We start from the raw sequence: 20271 nt of genomic DNA, 5'->3' as shown, positions 1-20271 counted from the left end.
AAAATTAACAAACACAAAGCAAGTGTAGATTCTGTGTAGAAGGAGTAGATTATTAAAGATGTGCAACTGTTAACTTCTGACTTTATTTCACTAAGAGCCATTTTTCTGTAACAAGCACTATTTTCTTTCACCCCAAATACTTGCCACAAAAGCCTTGTTTTCTAGTAGACTTTTTTTTTTTAAGCTCACTGCTTTCCAAAGGTTATTAGAAAATTAGTCTTCATGTTTCTACATAGTTCTCTGTTCCCATCTTTCTGTGCCGTTTCTTTCTTCTTTGTGTATTTTTTTAAGCTGATAATTAAAGTCTTTATGGAGGCTGGAGAGATAGCTCAGCAGTCAAGAGCACTGGCTGTTCTTCCAGAGGACCTGGATTCAGTTCCTAGCCCACAGCTCTTTATAACTCCAGTTCATGGGTTCCTGCCCCATCTTGTGGCCTCTGTACACCAGGCACACATGTGATTGATTACACAGACAGACATGCAGACAAAACATACATACACATAAAATAAAGTTTTTATTGCTTTGTATTTTTGAGAGAATTAGGTGTATTTCTATAAATAAGTATTTATTTAAAAAATACACTTTTTAAAATTCTCTTAATCATAGCTACCTGCCTTTGGTTCATGATAATCTTGCATTTGAAGTATAAACCTTGCATATTCAAGTTTAGTTTTTGTGCTTTAGGATTTGTAATGACATAGTCTTTAGGATTTGTGACTCTTTGGCATAGATATGTAATTTATCTTTGTATATATTATTTCTGTCTAGTGGCTATAGTTACCCTAAGAAAGATATAGGAGTGAAGGGGGACCCAAATGTATGTTTATAGAAAAGACAAAGGGTGACTTGGAGAGGCAAGTGGAGTAAATAGATGGAGGAAGAAAGGAGGGAATATTTTTGAATATCCAATGAGGAATAAATTGGTATTATGTTTGATATTACAATGCCATAGCAATGTTATAGATGAGTGCAGTATTGAAAATACTTAAAAATCTACATGACATATTGAGGCCCATTACCTGACAATTATTTTAGTGGTACTGTTATATTCCATTTATATTGTCTTTATACATTTAAACTCCCTTGTCAATATTAGAAAGTAAAAATAGCATAAATTATTTATTTGAAAAAACATGAAAAATAGTAGAGTCAGTATAGGAACAGGAATACAAACTCATTTTTTTGAGTATTAGTTACTTCTGGTAGTTTGGTCAGGATGTTCATGGGATGATTCTCTAATGAGATGTAATTAAGTTTCAAGAAGAGGTTTACAGTTTTTTTTTTCACCACATCCTAGCTAAGTTCTACAGTAAATCTTACATTATAACTATTTTTACCCTTTGTAAATCTTCTAAATAAATGGTTTAGCACATCACATTTGACCATGTTAAAGCCTCTCTACCAGACTGAAAAGAATTGTAGTATGTGGCCCCTGCTTTATTGATCTTAAAATTCACTTGAGTTTGAATTCATAACTTATAAAATAGTAAAAAAATATTATAATACAGCATTTTTCTACAGTATTTCTGTACTTTAAGTTATACAGTATTTAAAATGTTTTGGATATACTATATATATATTGCAATCTTATTTCTAGGATGTTGTCTTAGTCATTGTTCTATTGTTGTGAAGAGACACTATGACTATGGCAATTATTATAAAGGAAAACATTTAATTGGGGTTGGCTTACAGTTCAGAGGTTTAGTCTGTTATCATCATGGCGGGAAGCATGGTCATGCTGCTGTGTGCCAGCAGACATGGTGCAATCGTGGTAGCTGGGAGTTCTGTATCTGTTTTGGCAGGCAGCATGAAGAAATATCAGCTATTAGGCCTGGCTTGAACTTCTGAGACCTCAAAGCCTGCCCCCTGATGATGCAGGTTCTCTAACAAAGCCACACCTACTCCATCAAGGCCATACCTCTTAATAATGTCACTCTCTATGGATCTATGGGGAACATTCTTATTCAAACCACTGCAGATGCCTTGGTCTCCTTTTCTATTATTTTAAATCCTGCCAGGTTTTCAAGTCTCAACTCAGGTTTGATTGATTTATTTGTTTGTTTGTTTACTGTACATGTTATTTTGCCTATGTGTATGTCTGCTATGTGGCTGTTGCCCAGGGCATTAGATCCCCCTGACACTGGAGGTATAGCTACGAGCTGTGATGTGGGTGCTGGAAACCACACCTGGGTCCTCTGGAAGAGCAGCTAGTACTGATCAATATCTCCACACCTCAGATTTATTTAGATGCATGGGGTCACCCTTGATAACTACAGTTTATACTGATTTCTGTTTTTCTCCTCATAATTTGCATATAGAAATACTTGTGTCCATGGTTCTTTTTGTTTTGTGACAGAGTTTCTCTGTCTTGGCTGTCCTGGACTTGCTTTAGACCAGGGTGGCCTCAAAACTCAGAACAGTCTACCTGCCTCTGCCTTCCTGAGTGTGTCTGTGGTTCTTTAGATAGTGACCCTATGTTGTTTTTAACAAAATCTCAGTGTTTTAAATTTAACAATAAAGACTTGGGAGCCACATGATGGAGTGAAAGCTTGCTAGCTGAGAGGCAGAGAAAGCACCCAGCTGACCTTCGTCCTCAGTGAACATCTTGGAAAGGAATCCCTTCCTCCTACACATTTTCAAACAACCTACTTCAAACTTGATGTCCCTCTCTGCTCTTTTGTGTGCATCTCTCTATTCATCCTCCCGACTTTTTGTTCCTCTTTGTGTTTTTTTTCTAAATAATGCTATGTTTGTTTCCTGTCAACTGGTTGCTTGCTCTGCCTCTTGACCTAAGGTTGACTTTATTTAATCATGTTTACAGTATTTAAACAGAAAGCTTTTGGATTAATGGTGTGTGCTAAGGCTGAGCCACATCACAACTAAAAACAAGTTTTTACAGTGAAGAACACAGTCTTGGGGTTCACAGTGTGATCATATATCCTGCAACATTTCTTCCCTTCCCTCTTTTTTGTCTAAATAAAAAGGAAAGGTTTAACTCTAACACAGTAAAACTGTTTACAACAATGAAGCTATTTCTGCCAGGTTTTCTACAGTGTCCAGCCTGGTTGTATTTGGCCGTCTTAGGATTAAGTATTTTTGAGGTGAAAGTTCTGTAAAATGTTTGTATCAGTCTCCTATGAACTCAGCAGTTCAAATGTCCTAAGCAGTTTGTAATCTGCAGCTGATCTTTGGGTGTTGTTTGTCAGCTTAGTGACAGTGCTGGCTAGATAGAACACAGAAATCAACCCAAAACTGTCCACTGAGAAGAACCTGGTGGCGGAGGGGGGCATGGTGGCTAGCAATACCACAATCCAGGTGGATTCTTTTTTGCAGGGACCATCATCTTTTTGGAGACCTCAGAGGTTACTGTCAGGAATGGTCACTGTTTATTGTAGAAAACTTAAACATTTTAAATGGTGTATTTAGCAGATTTCTGAAAGGTTTGAGGATTACAATCTATTGAGTACATCCAAGGTACACAAACATTGTTCCTATTACCTGCTTCAGACTCAAACCTGAAAACATGTATGGGAAGCTAGATAAAGTTTATTTATAAAATTAGTATTCTGCATGACTACCAGTATCATAACAGAAAGTTTATATATACATAACAATCTTATAGATTTTGAGATATACCTTAAGAAAAGTTTTAGATCTCTGACATGAACTCAGTGGCCAGTTCTTTGATCACCTTCCTATGGGGGGGTACAGCCTTAGGAGATGATGCAGCCAGTGTTGATGAGACCTGATGGGCTAGGAGGTCCTCCCCTCTCAGTGGACTAGGAAAGGGGCATAGGGGCATAAGGGGAGAAGAGGGAGGGTGAGTGAGACTGGGAAGAGATGAGGGAGGGGGCTGCAGCAAGAATACAAAGTGAGTAAATTATAGTAACTAAATATATAAATGAAATTAAATAAAAAATAAAGTATAAAATGTTTATTTTAAATTAATTTCAGGATTTAATAAAATGTAAAGTGATTACAAAAAAACCTCTTATAGGGTCAAATGAAAACCAAAAGATTATGAGATGAGTGCAATAGAATAGTCTCTAATTTTTGTTTTCCTCTGTCCCATACTGGGTGGCTCTTGTGATACGAGACAGAGATTTGGATTATCCTTTAACAAGCACACATGGATTTAGAGAAGGAGAGAGCCATGCTCCAACCTCAAAGCCAGCTTCAGTTTTTAATTGAATTGAGTCCACATAAAGATTATTGCCACCTATATCTGTATCTGTAGAGGGCAGCAAAACAAGCAGTTGGAAATCTGCCAGGGGCAGGGCAGCGCATGGTGGGAAGGAAGAAGGAAGCACCTGCCTGCCCAGAACGGCCACCCCAGCCTGTGTCCAGTGCTGCCCAGGGTAGGAAGGGCTGGCTGCTCAGGTGAGGTGGAGGCATGGGTGCCGGTGGTGGTCCGGGGCTCTGCGCTGGGGTTTAGGCTGGCCAGAGGTGCTTCATCCCACTTGGCCAATTTATTCTGTTGGGGACATTTTCTCTTCATGATCCATCATTTTCTTCACATGGTTCACTTGTCCATCTCCAGATGACTTCGTTGGATGCTTTTTTTCTCTTGGAAAGATAAAAGCAAAACCCTTCCCCAACCCTAACTCTCGCGGGTAAGGAGTTTTTTTTTTTTTTTTTTTTTTTTTTTCTGGCAGGGTTTATCTTTTCTAGGGCAAAATCTTTTTTGACAACAAAAATAGAGTATTATCTTTCAACTGAAATTTAGAAAAAAAATCTTAAATTTGAAACTAAATATAGCTTAGTATGTTTGGATAACTATACCTATATCCCCCTTTCTCTTTATATATAAATTAAAGGTTTAAGTGCATTTATTTTTAGACCACAAAGGGCATTCACTTTGAATTTAAGCCTGCCTTTTGTTATTTTGTCCTCTTTTTCTCCCCCCATTGCTGAGGACTTAACCCAGGGCCTTGCATTTGCCAAAGCACTCTCCCACTGCTAAATCCCCAACCCCTTCAGCCTGCCTTTTATAAGCAGTTTTAAATTTAAATCATTGTGATTCTTATGTGTCTGCCTTAGCCTCCCTAGGTGCTAGGATTCAAGGTGTAAACCGCCACCTGGCAGTGGCTCCTGTAATAGCAGGGTTGTCATGCTTTAGTTTGCCTTTCCATTACTCCTTATTTTTTAGTGTTAGGGATAAATTTTTAAGTTTTTTGACTGTGCAGTCTATAATCTGTGCTGATTTATTCTGAATTTGTTTCTTGGCAAAATTTAATATTCTAGTCTTACGTTAATATGATATCAATTTGACCACTGTTTCATTATTATCAGATGTTTTGTTTGTCTTGCTTGTATGAGACATATAAAATTTGATGCCACTGCTAAGTGTTGCTGTTTTTGTCATTTTCATTTATGTCTCCCGTGACCTTTGCCATTTATCTTCCTGTTAGTGGTTTTCCATTTTAATGACCATATAGCTATACCATTGCACATATACCATTAATTGGAGAAGGCAGAGATTTTCCTTTTGTTTTCCTAATTTGTCTTATAGCCAATAAGTGTTGCACTGATTTTGTGGTTTCTTCTTCAGTATTGGTGATATCATCTCCTTGTTTATTGTGAGCTGCTTTCTGTTAGTTTTGGTTCCATTAGTGGTTAAACCATCAGTAAACCATGAATTAGCCTAATGTTGTGACCATTCATTCCACCAGTCCCCACAGTACAATAGGTGCCTCTCTTGGGGGAGGAGTGAGCAGTTTAGGCAGCTTAGGTATTTCCTCAGTGAGGGAAGGCGCACACCCCTTTCCTACCACATCCTGGTCATGAAGGAAATCAGATAGATACTGTTAGGACCAATGCTATTATTATTTTTTCTCTCTCTCTTACCCCCTTGCATGACAACCAGGAACTGCTTCCACTGAACCTACATTTATATACTTTAAGTTGCCTTATGTGAGAAGCAACCCAAGGTCCTCATTTTTCAATTATAGAAAAAGGGAAGAATGTTAGTATTTAGGCAGCCTGCTTCTGGGTTGCCTAGATGATATCATCATGTGTCACCTGCCAGGTAGCCACACTTGGCAGGCTTGGTTAAGTTTCTCCTTAAAAGCATGTCACTTTGTCTCGCTTTTGTTCTCTTGCCCTCTTACTCTCTCCCTCTCCTGCTCTCTCCCCTTTCTCTGCCCCTCCCTTCCCCCATCATGTCTCTCTCGCTCCTTCTCTCCCTCTCTTCATCTCCATCTAATAAACCTCTTTCATATAAAATCTGTTATGCACATCGTTATTTCATTGATCCTAACATTTACCAGTTCCACTGTAATACCCTTCTTTCCATGGCTCAGCCTGAGAAGGACTCTGCACCATCTAACAGATCCAAACCATCAGTATAAGGGGCACCCTTATGACAATAGGGTGGTTGGCAGTGACTGAGTCTAAGGTTCTCCAATGCTTTATAAAATATCGAGATTTGTTTCTCAAAGAGAGAATATATATTCTCCATATATGGAAAGTGTTTGAAATATAAGCCAACAGGCAAATGTTGGTGGTCTCTTTTTTGCTTTATGAAGTATGCCCAGTTACAGATCTACCAATAAATATGATATCCACAGTTAGGGTATCATCAGGTTTGGTATTGGTCAGGGTTGCATGCACAGAGATGAGTTTACTGGCAGTTTCCAAACTCTTTTTTATATTGTCCCCATTTGAAATTAGTTGCCTTTCCAGTAATCCTGTAGAGGGTTTTATAATAAGCTTTAAATATTGTATGTAATTTCTCTAGTGTGCAAACATAGCAGTTAGGAGCTGTATCTGAATTTTGTCCATAGGTGGTGGGATTAAAGCTATGCATCCCTAGTACCTTGTTCACTGTAACTCTAGAATTTAAAAAACAACTAACTTGTGGCTCTCCATTTCCCTGGGGGTCATTGGCCACCAGCATGTGAGGAGAAAGGGAGCAGAAGTAGCAAGCAGAGTTCAGATGGCTTGTGAGTATGAAGGAATGACTTCAGGGAACAGCTTCAGTAAGACAGCTCAACTTTACTCAAGGGAAATGAAGAGAATATATAGGACAGGGGCACTGGTGGGGGCAACACCTAATATATGCCCACAGTAAACATTTTGACAGCACAGTTCTGTCAGGGACAGGAGCACAATATCTAATTATCCTATGGGTGGCAGGGGGAGAGCATTTACAGGGAACTGTGTCAAAGGTTATACTGCTGATATGGTTAGGCATCTGTGCCTAGACACAAGGTCAGGCAGAGAGGGGGAAAGTCTACTTGGGGGAGGGACTCCTCCATTTTGTGCTGAGCTTGGAGAGTGATTTGGACATGGTGGACTTTGGCCTTAAACAGCAGGGTCCTCCAACACTAACTTACAGAGATTTGTCTGTCTCTGATGGGATTAAAGGCATGGCCTACTACCACCCTGCTCAAATATTTTATTTTAGCTTCAAATCAGCCCAACTGTTAGAGATTTAGAAAACAAATTTGAACTGTAGTAACACTTTGAATTTATGTAAAACATTTTAAATCACTTAATTGTGTTTTTAATATCAAACAACAACAAAAAAGATACTTATCTTTTTTTATTTGAGAAGAAAATTCAAAAAGTGATGTCCAAGATGGGGTGCGCCACATGGCAGTCTACAAGGAATTAAGACATGTAGTTCAAGAAAACCCATTTTTCGTTTCATGCTCGTAAAGCAAGTGTGCCTTTAGTAAATTATCATTCAAAAATATAATTATTCTTTATTTTTATTTTTTTATGCCTGATCAAATGAAAGGAAATTGTTAGTCTTTATGAGTTAGTTAGTTAACCGACTAAGCTGTCTGCTGAATTGTCACCTATTATTAAGGAGGTCTCTCCTGTTCAAGTCTAATCTTTATCAATCTTGATGGTATCCACAGTTTTTCTTCTGTGGAAACTGGTAAAACGTCTTCCCCAATGTGACACGTATCCCGGTTTCCATTCTGAGATCAACGCATCTTTAAAATATACAGGTTGATTTAATTCATACTTTTTTTTTCTTTCTACTATCCAATGTTTCTCTGCAGCTGTTGTTTCTTTCCCATTATCATTTTTAAAATGTTAATAAAGCAGTATGTAATCTATCTCTGGAGGTTCTTATGACCCCTTTATGTTTATTAAGCATCTCTTTTAAAGTATGATTAGCTCTTTCTATAACTGCTTGTCCTGTAGGATTGTGTGGCACACTTGTATTATTTTTTTATATTATAAATGAAAAAATCCTTGTTTCATTTTATTAGAGACATATGCTAGAGCGTTGTTAGTCTTAATTTGTATAGGTATTCACATAATTGCTATAACTTCTAATCAATGTGTAATTATAGAACCAGCCTTTTCAAAACTTAAAGCCCATTGGAATCCTGAATATGTATCTATGGTATGATGCACATGCTTTAATTTTCCAAACTCAGCAAAGTGAAACACATTCATTCACCAAACTTCATTTCTTTGGGTACTTTTTGGGTTACTTGCAGATAATGGAGTTTGGTTATACCAAGAACAAATAGTTCATTGCCTTATAATTTCCATGGCTTGTTGCTAAGTGATAGAAAAATATTTCTTCAAACCTTTGCTGTTAACATGGTGTTTCCTATGAAATTCTGAGGCTTGTAGCACAATTCCTATTAATAGCTGATCAATTTCATCATTACCTAGTGGTAGAGGGCCTGGTAGATCTGTATGGGATCTGATAAATGTTATATACAATGGATGATTTCTATTTCTGATTACTTATTGTAGTTGAGTACATAGTGAGGTTAATTCTGAATCATCTGGAATAAGTTCAGCTGTTTCAGTATGTAAAACCATTTCTGCATATTGCGAGTAAGTAACTATATTAAGAGTTTCAAGGAAATTTAATCATACCATAAGAATGACACACACCTCTGATTTTTGAACTGAATCATAAGGGCTTTGTGCCACGTATTTTTTTCTGACATATAACCTGCCTTTCCTGATTTGTTTGCAACAGTATTAAGTGTAGGGGCTCCAGAAATTGATGTCCCTTTTACTGTGTGAAGGAGAATCCAATTAGTACTTTTTATAAACTGAAGTCTTTTGTTTTTGTTAATCTCCCTCCCCCCAAAAGAAATTACTGTAAGCTCTTTTCCAGTATTCATTTTTTGCCCATAAAAAGGCAATATCAATATTAGTAAAAAGTACCACAATTTCTGCTGGGCCTATTCCTGCTAATTGACAGTCTCATTCTTCCTTTTAGAATCAACTCAGATACCTTTTCTACATAGGTCTTTAGTTTTTGACTCTGTGTGCTGAAAATATCCATTCTGTGATTTTATCTTCTCTCTGTATAAGAATTTCTGTGGGAGAATGAGTAGAGGGCAAAGTAACCAAAATACAATCCAGCTTTGGGTCCAAGAGATCTACATGTGCATCCCGAAATTTCTTTTCTACCCGAAATTTCTTTTCTACCCGAAATTTCTCTCTTAGCCTCAGTGGATAATTTTCTTGGACTGTTTAAGACCTTATCACCTTGTAAGGTTTGAAATAAATGACTTAGCTCTTGGGTAGTTAGTCCATTTATGGGCTGTTAGCAGGTTAGTATCTCCCAGCAAGTTTTGAAAATCATTAAGAGTTTGTAATTGAGCTCTCCTGATTTATACTTTCTGTGGTCAAACTTTCTGTAAACCTATCTCATATCTTAGATAATTGATAGAATCTGCTCTTTGTATTTTTTCAGGAGAAATTTGTAATCCTCAGCAAGACAAAATTCTTTTTATTTTGTCAAACATATTTTTCTAAGGTATCTGCATCTGAATCAGCCAGTAAGATGCCATCCATATAATAATAAATTATAGGTTGAGGAAATTGTTTATGAATTATTTCTAACAGCTATTGTACAAAATATTGGCATAGATAGGATTGTTTCACAATGCCTATGATAAGACTTTCCAATGATACCTCTTTATTGGACAACTATTATAAGTTGGCACTGTAAAAGCAAACCTTTCCCTGCCATGCTCACGCAAAGGGATTGTGAAAAGCATTTTTTAAAATCACTTACTATCATAAGCCATGACTTAGGTAATAAAGAAGACAACAGGATTCCAGGCTGTAAAGAACCCATTGGCTGAATCATCTTTATTTATGGCGCTTAAATCTGTTAAAATCCTCCATTTTCCTAACTTTTTTTGTAACAAAAAAAAGTGCATGGGCTGGCAGATTTTTCAATGGGATGAGCATTTAGCTGCTCCTGTACCCGCTGTTTTAGTACCTTTAGTACCTTTACATTTTCATTTATCATAGGCTATTGTTCTACCCCTACAGGTTTGTTAGTTAGCCATTTTAAAGTTAGGGCAGTTGGTACCTTTGAAAGACCAACAGCTGTTTTATCCTGCTTATATATGACCTGAATGGTCTGTGACTGTCAGAAGCATTTTATGGTTTGTTTCTGAGATTGGAGGAATATTATTCTGTGTTTTCCATTGCTGCAGCAAATCACGTCTCCACAAGTGCATGGCTATATTAGCCACATATGGCTTTAATTTTTCTATTTGTTCTTCTGGCCCTATATACTTGACCCATCTTGTGCTTTGTTTTTCCTGAGATAAAGTTCCAATCCCTCGAAGCTGAAGAGGCTAATCTCGATGCCAAGATTTTGGTGAAATTATTGTTACATCTGCTCTTGTGTTTACTAAACCTTCAGTTTCAATGCCGTTTATTTGGTATTTTTAGTTTTGCTTTCTGATCATTTATAGTTGTGTGCCAAAATACTTGTTTTCTGGTCTCTCCCCCATTTTTTTCTTTTATTTAGTGAAGCTGTTCTTCCCTTTATTACATCCAGAGCAGTGTTGTTTCTAACAGCAGGCATTAAATCTTTTAATTGCTCTGTGGATGAGTTTTCAGATGCTGACAGGGTACAATTGAACCAAATTTGATATCAGGGCCTGGAGGAGACCTCCTAGGGCATTTCTTGATGGTTATCCTACGTATGTGTTCATTGTTGATCTGAATGCATTAGGCCAGTGCCTGCCTTTGCCACACTTTGTTCATACTCCGGAAGGCTGGCCCTTCTTTTTTAATTATCTCTAGAAAAAAAAAAAACAAAACACATCATTTTTAGGAGCACACTGCCAACAATCCCCTTTTATATGACCTGGATTACCACAATTAAAACATCTGACATTTTCTTTTCTTTAAAAACTTGTAGAAATTACTTTTCCTATAGAGTAGCATCATAAATGTGAGATCCAATATTACCTTTATTTCTAATCCATTCATATATTGGTACTGATTTTGCTTTTAAAGGCCTGATTATCCTTTTGCTTTCTGAATTAGCATTTTCAAAAGCCACAGATTTAAATAAAATCTGTCTGACTTCTTAATCTATTTATAACAGTGAGGGCTTCTTTTGGGCCTTGTATAAATGTAGTAAAGGACTCAGACTTCTTTCTTGATTCGTCAGCCTTGTCCCAAGTTTTTAAAGCTGATAAAAAATGTAGCCTTTATTATTCAGCATATTGACCTTCACTTAGAAATTGATCTTGGGAAATATTAATACCTCTAGCTCTATTTTATTGTTCTATGGCCCTAGCTTCCATTTTCCACTATGTTTGTCATAACTAAGGACCAGCTTCCAATATTGCTGTTGCCAAATCTTTCCAGTCTTGGGGTATAATTCTGTTCTGAGTTGCCCATGAATTTAATATCTGCTTCACATAGGGTAAATGCATATTGTATGAAATTATCACCTCCTTAAATCTTCTCAGATCTGTATGTCTGTAGGATTCTGTTTAACTTCTTCATAACCTTGAGGATGCTATTGTCTCCTGGTAGGTCTTCCATAGTAAATGGATAAACTAAGGTTGACGTTCTAACAACCTTGGGGTGGTTTTTGTCTAAATTTGTCTGTGTTTGAGTATTTTTGTTATTTTCATTTGTAATTTTTTTCTAATATTGTATCTTATTAATCCATTTTAAAAAATTTGACAGAATCACCAAACCATTTTTCATATTTGGCATAAAAAGCCACTATGGCTATTAAGGATAAAATATGAATTACCAGACTGATAGTAATTATAGTTAGTATTATGTCAGACTCAGTTAAATAAGTTATCTTTTCATTTTATGCTTCGATTTTTAAGCCATCTAAAGTAGCACTAGACAGGGTCATAATACCCTAAATAATATTTATAATATTTCCCATTCTTAATGGGGGAAATAATTTTTTTCCTTTTAATATTACTTAACACTCCCTTTGAGGACTTGGCAGGTATCTTACCAAATCTGATAGCTTTTCAGTTTGTCTGCAGCTGGTTTGATTTCTTCATCTGTGTGGTCATCAACACACATTGGAGCACCTAATATTTTTAACAAAATGTTAATGGATGGATTTTACCAATAAAGACTTGGGAGCCAAGTGCTGAAGTGAAAGCCTATAGCTCAGAGAGGCAGAGTAAGCACCCAGCTGACTTTTCTCCTCAGCCATGTCCCAGAAGGAATCCCTTCTCCCACATTGTTTCAAACAACCTTCTTTAAACTCAGTGTCCCTCCATTCTCTTTTGTGTTCATCTTTCTAGTCTTGGATTAAAGGTGTGTGCTAATGCTGAGTCACACCACAACTAAAGTCAGGTTTTCCAGTAAAGAACACAATCTCAAGGTTCACAGTGTGATCAAATATCCTGCAACAAATAAGATTGTATTTCCAAATATAATATGGTTATAAGTTGCTTTGTAAATAGTATTGAATCTTATTTGTGTTGTGAGCTATTTTACAACTTCAGTACTGACACACATGTGTTGAGAAACAGTTAAGTCATATAAAAGGTAAATTTCCAAAACACGAATCCTTACTTGAAAAGACTCTTGTTTTCTTTGAAATGAGAATATTTTCTTGCTTTTTGGTTTTCTGTCAGAGTCTTGAAAAACAGAGTTGTCTTTTGGTTTGCTTGCAACAGTATACTTTTCCTTGAGCTAATGATTACATAAAACACAGAAAAAGTGCTTAGTGTGTTTTACATTTGTAACATAAAATATGAAACTATTGTCCAGGGTAGGTAGTTAATAAATCTAACAATGAAATAATAAAATTAGCGACCTGTATAGTGCCATACAATTATCACTGGTTTGGGTCTTTAACTGAGTTAAATGTGATAATTGATCCAATTATCAGTGGTGTGTGTGTGTGTGTGTGTGTGTGTGTGTGTGTGTGTGTGTATGATAAAGGGGACTTCCTAGGGTAAAAATAAAGACCTAAGTAGAATTGGACAGTGAAAAAATATATTTGAAACTGTTATAATATTATTAGGTAGCTTAGATAAAACTTTTAAGTAAAGGGTTAACATTATTTGCTAATGACTTACCCTGTCAGTAGGATAACCAAGATTTGAACTCAGGGATTAAATTTAGGTCATGAGCCTATGCTGCAAGGCCCCTAATAAGTTAGTCATCTTGTTGGCCCCTTTGGCCATTCGTAGTAGGCTTCTGGCCCTATCAACCACAGATAATAAGAACACTACTTAATAGTGGTCCTGACTTCCCAGACTGATCTGGGATATTTGTACTCATTTTCTTACATATATGATGTTTTTTTACCATGTTTCATATTGGTGAGGTGATTGATACTTGAGAATTCTGAGTCTTGTTTTTTTTTCTTTTTTTTATTGATAATATACTTATTTTATTAAATCAAAGTATTAATATCCTAAATATTTTACTATTTTTTAATTAATTACACTTTGTTCACTTTGTATCCCCGCATAAGCCCCCCCTCCTCCCTTCCCCATCCCACCCTCCCTCCCCTTTCTGCATGCATGCCCCTCCCCAAGTCCACTGATAGGGGAGGTCCTCCTCTCCTTCCTTCTGATCTTAGTCTATCAGATCACATCAGGAGTGGCTGCATTGTCCTCTACTGTGGCCTGATAAGGCTGCTCCCTCCTCAGGGGGAGGTGATCAAAGAGCAGGCTAATCAGATTATGTCAGAGGCAGTCCCTCTTCCCATTACTATGTAATCCATTTGGACACTGAACTGTCATGTGCTTCATCTGTGCAGGGGTTCTAGGTTATCTCCATGAATAGTCCTTGGTTGGAGTATGAGTCTCTGGGAAGTTCCCTGTGTTCAAATTTTCTGGTTCTGTTGCTCTCCTTGTGTGGTTCCCATCCTCTCCAGCTCATACTATTTCTCACTTCTTACATAAGATTCCATTCACTCTGCCCAACAGTTGGCCATAAAGTCTCAGCGTCTGCTTTGATAGTCTGCAGGGCAGAGGCTTTCAGAGGCCCTCTGTGGCAGGTTCTGAGGTTGTTTCCTGTTTTCTTCTTCTTCTGATGTCCACCCTCTTTGCCTTTCAGGATGGGGATTGAGGGTTTTAGTCAGGGTCCTCTCTCTTGCTTAGTTTCTTTAGATGTACAGATTTTAGTAGGTTTATCCTACGTTATCTATCTATATGAGTGAGTATATACCGTGTGTGTCTTTCTGCTTCTGGGATAGCTCACTCAGGATGATCCTTTCCAGGTCTCACCATTTACCTGCAAATTTCCTTATTTTTCATTGCAGAGTAATACTCGATTGTGTAGATGTACCACAATTTCTGCATCCATTCTTCAGTTGAGGGGCATCTGGGATGTTTCCAGCTTCTGGCTATTACAAATAAAGCTGCTACAAACATGGTTGGGCAAATGTCCTTATTGTGTACTTGAGCCCCTTTTGGATATATGCCTAGGAGTGATATGGCTGGATCTTGAGGAAGTGCTATTCCTAGTTGTCTGAGAAAGCGCCAGATTGCTTTCCAGAGTGGTTGTACAAGTTTACATTCATGTAGAAAAATGAAAATACATCCATACCTATCACCCTGCACAAAACTAAAGTCCAGTGGATCAAAGATCTCAACATAAAACCAGACACATTAAATCGGTTAGAAAAAAAGTGGGGAATACCCTTGAACTCATTGGCACAGGAGACAACTTCCTGAACAGAACACCAACAGCACAGGCTCTTAAGAGCAACAATCAATAAATGGGTCCTCATCAAGCTGAAAAGCTTCTGTAAATCAAAGGACACTGTCATCAAAACAAAACGACAGCCTACAGATTGGGAAAGAATCTTCACCAACCCTCTATCTGATAAAGGACTAATATCCAGTATATATAAAGAACTAAAGAAGCTGAAAAGCAGCAAACCAAGTAATCCAATTAAAAATTGGGGAACAGAGCTAAACAGAGAATTCTCTGTAGAGGAATATCGAATGGCAGAGAAACACTTAAAGAAATGCTCAATGTCATTAGCCATCAGGGAAATGCAAATCAAAACGACCCTGAGATTCCACCTTACACCCATGAGAATGGCCAAGATCAAAAACTCAAGTGACAACACATGCTGGAGAGGTTGTGGAGAAAGGGGAGTCTTGTTTTTTTTTTTTTTTTTTTTAATTTGAGGTTCTATGAATTAGCTGGGATGGCCCCCCTTGTGTGTACATTTTAGTGTTGTTTGCTAAGTTTAAATGAGATTTCTGAAAACTGCACCTAAACATTAAAAAAAAGATAGAATTGTTTGGTAGCATTTTGCTGTATTTTTCAGTTTTTATAAGTGATTCAAGTTCCTAATAACTCCTATTTAATGCTAATTATCAGTTTTTTCCAGGAAACTTTTTGTTATGGGAAAAACTAGCACCTGTCTATCATCATAACAGTTTGGTGGTTGTCCATTAAGATAGTGGAGGAATCAGACCCAAGGCATTAGTTTTCTCAGGGGGCTTCTGCAATTGCTACTGGAAATATTATGGAAATAATAGGCTATGCAGTCAGAGATACATTTTCTCTCTTTTCTAGTGGCAATAAATGCTGTTCGTATTTTTTAAAATATGCTTATGTGTGTGAATGTGCATGTTTGTGTGTATGCATGTGTGTTTCTGTGCATGCGCAAGTGTGTGTGTGTGCATGCCTGTGTACATATGCTTGTGTGTGTAAGGCCAGAGAATAACCTTGGGTGTTAGTTCTTGCTTTTGTCCTGTTTGAGATAGAGTTTCTTATTCAACATAGATTACCCAAGGCTAGCTGGCTCACAGCTTCCAGGGACTCTCCTGTCTCTGCCTCCCATCTCCCTGTAAGGTGCTCTGATCACACCTGAGTTGTCCTGTATCTGCCTTTAAATGGTTGTTTTTTTATGTTAACTTGACATAAGCTAGAGTCATCAGAGAGGACAGAGCCTCAGTTGAGGAAATGCCTCCATGAGATCAAAGTGTAAGGAATCTTTTCAATTAGAGAACTGGGTTCAACTGGAGAACCCAGTTCATGGTGCGTGGGCCTTCCCTGGGCTGGTGGTCCTCGGTTCTTTAAGAAAGTGGGCTGAGTAAGCTATGAGGAGCAAGCCAGTAAGAAGTTCCCCTCCATGTCCTCTGCATCAGCTCTTGCCTCCAGGATCCTGCCCTGTTTGAGTTCTTGTCCTGACTTCCATTAGTGATGAACAGCAACATGGAAGTGTAAGCCAAATAAACCCTTTCCTTTCCAACTTCTTTTTTGGTCTCCATGTTTCGTAATAGGAGTAGAAACCTTAACTAAAACACATGGGCGTTGGTATTGTATACATTCTTTGTGGAATGTATACAATTTCCCCTTGTTCATTCACATGCTAATTTCTCTACCCCACTATCTGGTTTCAATCCAGGCATTTCATTGCAATGTTTATTTTAAGCATCAGCTGTGTCAAGTTTGTATAAACATGCCACCATTGTTCTCTGTATTGTCAATAAAACAACCAGCCAATGCTGAACAATGGAGAGACTAGTTTGGGACATCCTGTTCCCGAGGGGAGGAGAAGGAAGGGAGTGGGAGAGATGGGCAAGAGAGGAGTTGGAACCATGAGGAGAGATGAACTGGACCAAAGATATGACTAAAAGCAAGTATAATGTGGGAAATCTGAATGGGAGGAAACTATGCAGGCTTGGAGGTTTAGGATGGAGTAACTATTGCCCAGCATTGTGCTCTAGGTTAATTAAAGAAATCCTAGTTTCTGTGTGGTGATTTGGGTATGCAGCTGGCTTAGGAATAGTCACTATTTAACTAAAAGATAAATCAATAATAAATATTAATAATCAACAACATATGGTGCCCAGTGTGTGGCAGAATTTACAATAATCTAGTAAGAACTTATATAGAAAGTAAAATTATAGAGCAGTTTTTTAGTTCTGTCCTTAAAAACAAAGCAAAGGAAGTTCCTAAACTAGGAGTGCACAGATATCTGATTAGACAGACCCCTGTAGAGCAGCAAGGCCTCCAGCAGGCTGCAGAAAAACAAAAAATTGATACATACAAACCCCAGAGAGGCAGTTTATTTAGGTAGAGAAAAAAAAAATGGCTCTTTAACAAGGAATCTTCTCAAAGCCAGACTTTGCCAACTAAGGCAGAAAGTGGAAATCCCTTTCAGAAGGGGTTTTTGCTAGTTTGAGGAGCAAACATTTGTTGACCCAGTAACTTCCCAGAGTGAGGAAGCCATTGGGCTCCGTGAGGGAGGCAGAAAAAGTACCTCTTCCTGGAAGCAGGAGTCAGAGACAGAGAAGCCTTAAGCACCTAAACTGGTAAGGTCTAGAAAAAAAAGCTTGGAGGCTGTTTAAACTGCTTTCTCATGACAAAAGCTTATGTAAAGGAAAAAGGCCAGTATAACAGATCCAAACTAAGTGCTTTTCCAAGTCAGACAGGCACTCAACCTATTAGGGGAGGAGTAGGAATCTGGTAAAACAATTCTAAGTTACAGGTGAGAGTTAAAACCATGCCTCTTTTCTGTGAGCTGATAAACAAGAATGATGGGAGACACAGCACAGCACAAAAGAACACAGGCTGGGAACAGAATTTATGATCAGATAAATTGTTTAATAATCACACTTTTGTGTTACACACAAATTTTAAGTAAACAAAGTGGACAGGATGGAAGAGACAATAAGGGATTTCTTGGAGCTTGGCTGATAATCTCTTCTATGGTTTTAAGACAGAAATAAGGGAAAATCTAGAAATTATGACTATGGTTACATTCATAGTCGTCAATTTAACTTTAATCATTGAATTAGCCTTTTATGTCTTCTCAAAGGCAAAGGCTTTAGAAAAGATACTGGAACAACACAAAGAAGAAGTAGAACAACATATGGAAAAAAATGAAAGTTGGAAGCACAGCATACAACAAGATATTCAAGAGATTATTGAATAAAACAAATATCAGAGATAAGTGTGAAATATGGATAAAGACCTTAAGAGTTTAGAATACTAAGTAAAGAAAATACTCAGCAGAGATGAAAGATAAAAATAAAGATAGCCAATCAAAGGTGGTTAGAAAACAAACGTCAGCTTAGCCAGTCAGTATACAAGAGACCAGCAGATGATGATCATTCATGATTATCATGCAGCTGAATGGTGCCCTGTAGAAGTGCTAGATCTGAGGAAATGTAAGGAAAGTGTCACTAATTTTGGAATGCAGTCACCATTTGTAAAACAAATGCTGACTTCCTGGTCAATCAGAAATAGAGTAACCCCAAAAGACTGGGAGGATATGGCAAAGGCAATATTAGAACCTTGTCCCTATTTTCATGGTAGAGACAAGAGGCTAGAGAGATAGCACACAAGGAACAGCTGCTTGGTGATGGCCAATATGCTGACACAGAGATACAAGCTGTATATAATGAAGAAATGTTAGCATTATGTTGCCTAGCAGCCTTAAATGCCTGGGACAAGGTTGAGAAATCAAGAAAAAGGCCTGAGCCATTCTCTCAGATCATACAAGGCCCAAGTGAAACATTCACTAACTTTTTGCAAAGCTTGATCTCCGCTGTGGATAGGAGTATATCAGATCCACTTGCTAGAAAGGCACTAATATAATCTTTAGCTTTTGAAAATGCTAATATTGAATGCAAAGAGGAAATAAGGCCATTAAGAGCAGTATCTGTACCAGGAAACGAATGGATTAGAAATACGATTGACCTCAGACCTCACTCATCCAGTATGACCTTAATAGTAGAAGCTACCCCTAAAGACCTTGGGAAATGTCTTAATTGTGATGGGCAAGGTTGCTACAAGGGAGGTTTCAAGGAAAACCAAAATAATTCAAAAGGGAGCCTATGCTTCCTAGAATATGCAGAAGATGTGGCAATGGTTGACATTGGCCTAGTGAATGTAGAACAGTAACGCATAAATGGGGTAATCCTTTATCAAGGGATGCCCAAGGGGGTCTCTTGCAACCCCCAATGCAGGACAGGGATACTTCTCCACAAAAAAATTAAACACCACTCCTCTGGGAATAAATATTAAAAAATCAGACAATGAGGTCAGAGCAAGTTCTGTGGATAAATTAAAAAAACAAAACAAAACAAAAACCAAACAAACCGGAAGGAACAAATGTATTGGCAAACATCTATAGATGATCAAAGGCCAAAGTTAAAGATTTTAAATACTATTGAAATTGAAGGCATAGTAGATACTGGGGATGATGTCACAATTATCTCTCCTAAATCCTGGCCTCCAGATTGGCCACTTCAAGAGGTGGATATCCAATTCCAAAGAGTTGGAACTTTATTGAGAGTAAAACAACATGTCAGGTGCCTAAAATGTACAGTGCCAGAAGGTCAAGTAGCAAAATTAAGGCCATACATGGCTGAGATAGCCATAAACTTATGGGGAAGAGATCTGTTACAACAATGGAAAAGCCAGATTAACGTCCCCCCAATTTTAGAGGCAAGCAAAAACAAAACAAACAAACAAACAAACAAAACCCAAACAGGTAATACTCCTAAAAAAGAAGTTAAAATTATTAAACAATGCCATCCAAAAACAGTTACAGACTGTCCAGGCTGTCCATAGACAAAATAGAGCAGAGGCTGTTTTTTCAACTTCGTGTTGGGAAGCCACTGCTGATAAGTCCCCCACAGTCTTACCACTAAGGTGGTTGGCTGACCAACCCATTTGGATTGAACAGCGATCTATGAGTAAAGAAAAATTACTGGCACTAGAACAGCTAGTCCTGGAACAGCTGGAGGCTCAACATACAGAGGAGTCCAACAGCCCCTGGAATTCTCCTGTATTTGTCATCAAAAAGAAATCTGGCAAATGGAGCATGTTAACACATCTCAGAGCAATTAACAAAATTGTTCAGCCAATGAGATCATTACAATCTGCAGTCCCAATGCCTACCTTGTTTACTAAGGAATGGCCTATTATAGTGATTGATTTAAAGGATTGCTTCTCACAGTTCCTTTACCTGAACACGATAGGGAAAGGTTTGCTTTCTCAGTACCCACTTTGAATAGAAGCTGTCCAATAAAGAGATATCACTGGAGGGTCTTACCACAG

At 37.8% G+C, this 20271-nt stretch overlaps 1 protein-coding gene across 1 annotated transcript in view; it reads left to right on the top strand.

The window, feature by feature from the left end:
• Positions 1 to 20271, top strand: part of Stk3 (serine/threonine kinase 3) — a 313376-nt gene that overhangs the window by 102097 nt on the left and 191008 nt on the right. The window lies entirely within an intron of this gene.

The sequence above is a fragment of the Psammomys obesus genome, unplaced genomic scaffold (assembly GCF_907164565.1).
Source record: "Psammomys obesus unplaced genomic scaffold, mPsaObe1.curated_primary_1811, whole genome shotgun sequence".
NCBI classification, from domain to species: Eukaryota; Metazoa; Chordata; class Mammalia; order Rodentia; family Muridae; genus Psammomys; species Psammomys obesus.
The sequence above is the reverse complement of the archived record's forward strand: the minus strand, read 5'-3'. Positions and strand labels throughout refer to the sequence as shown.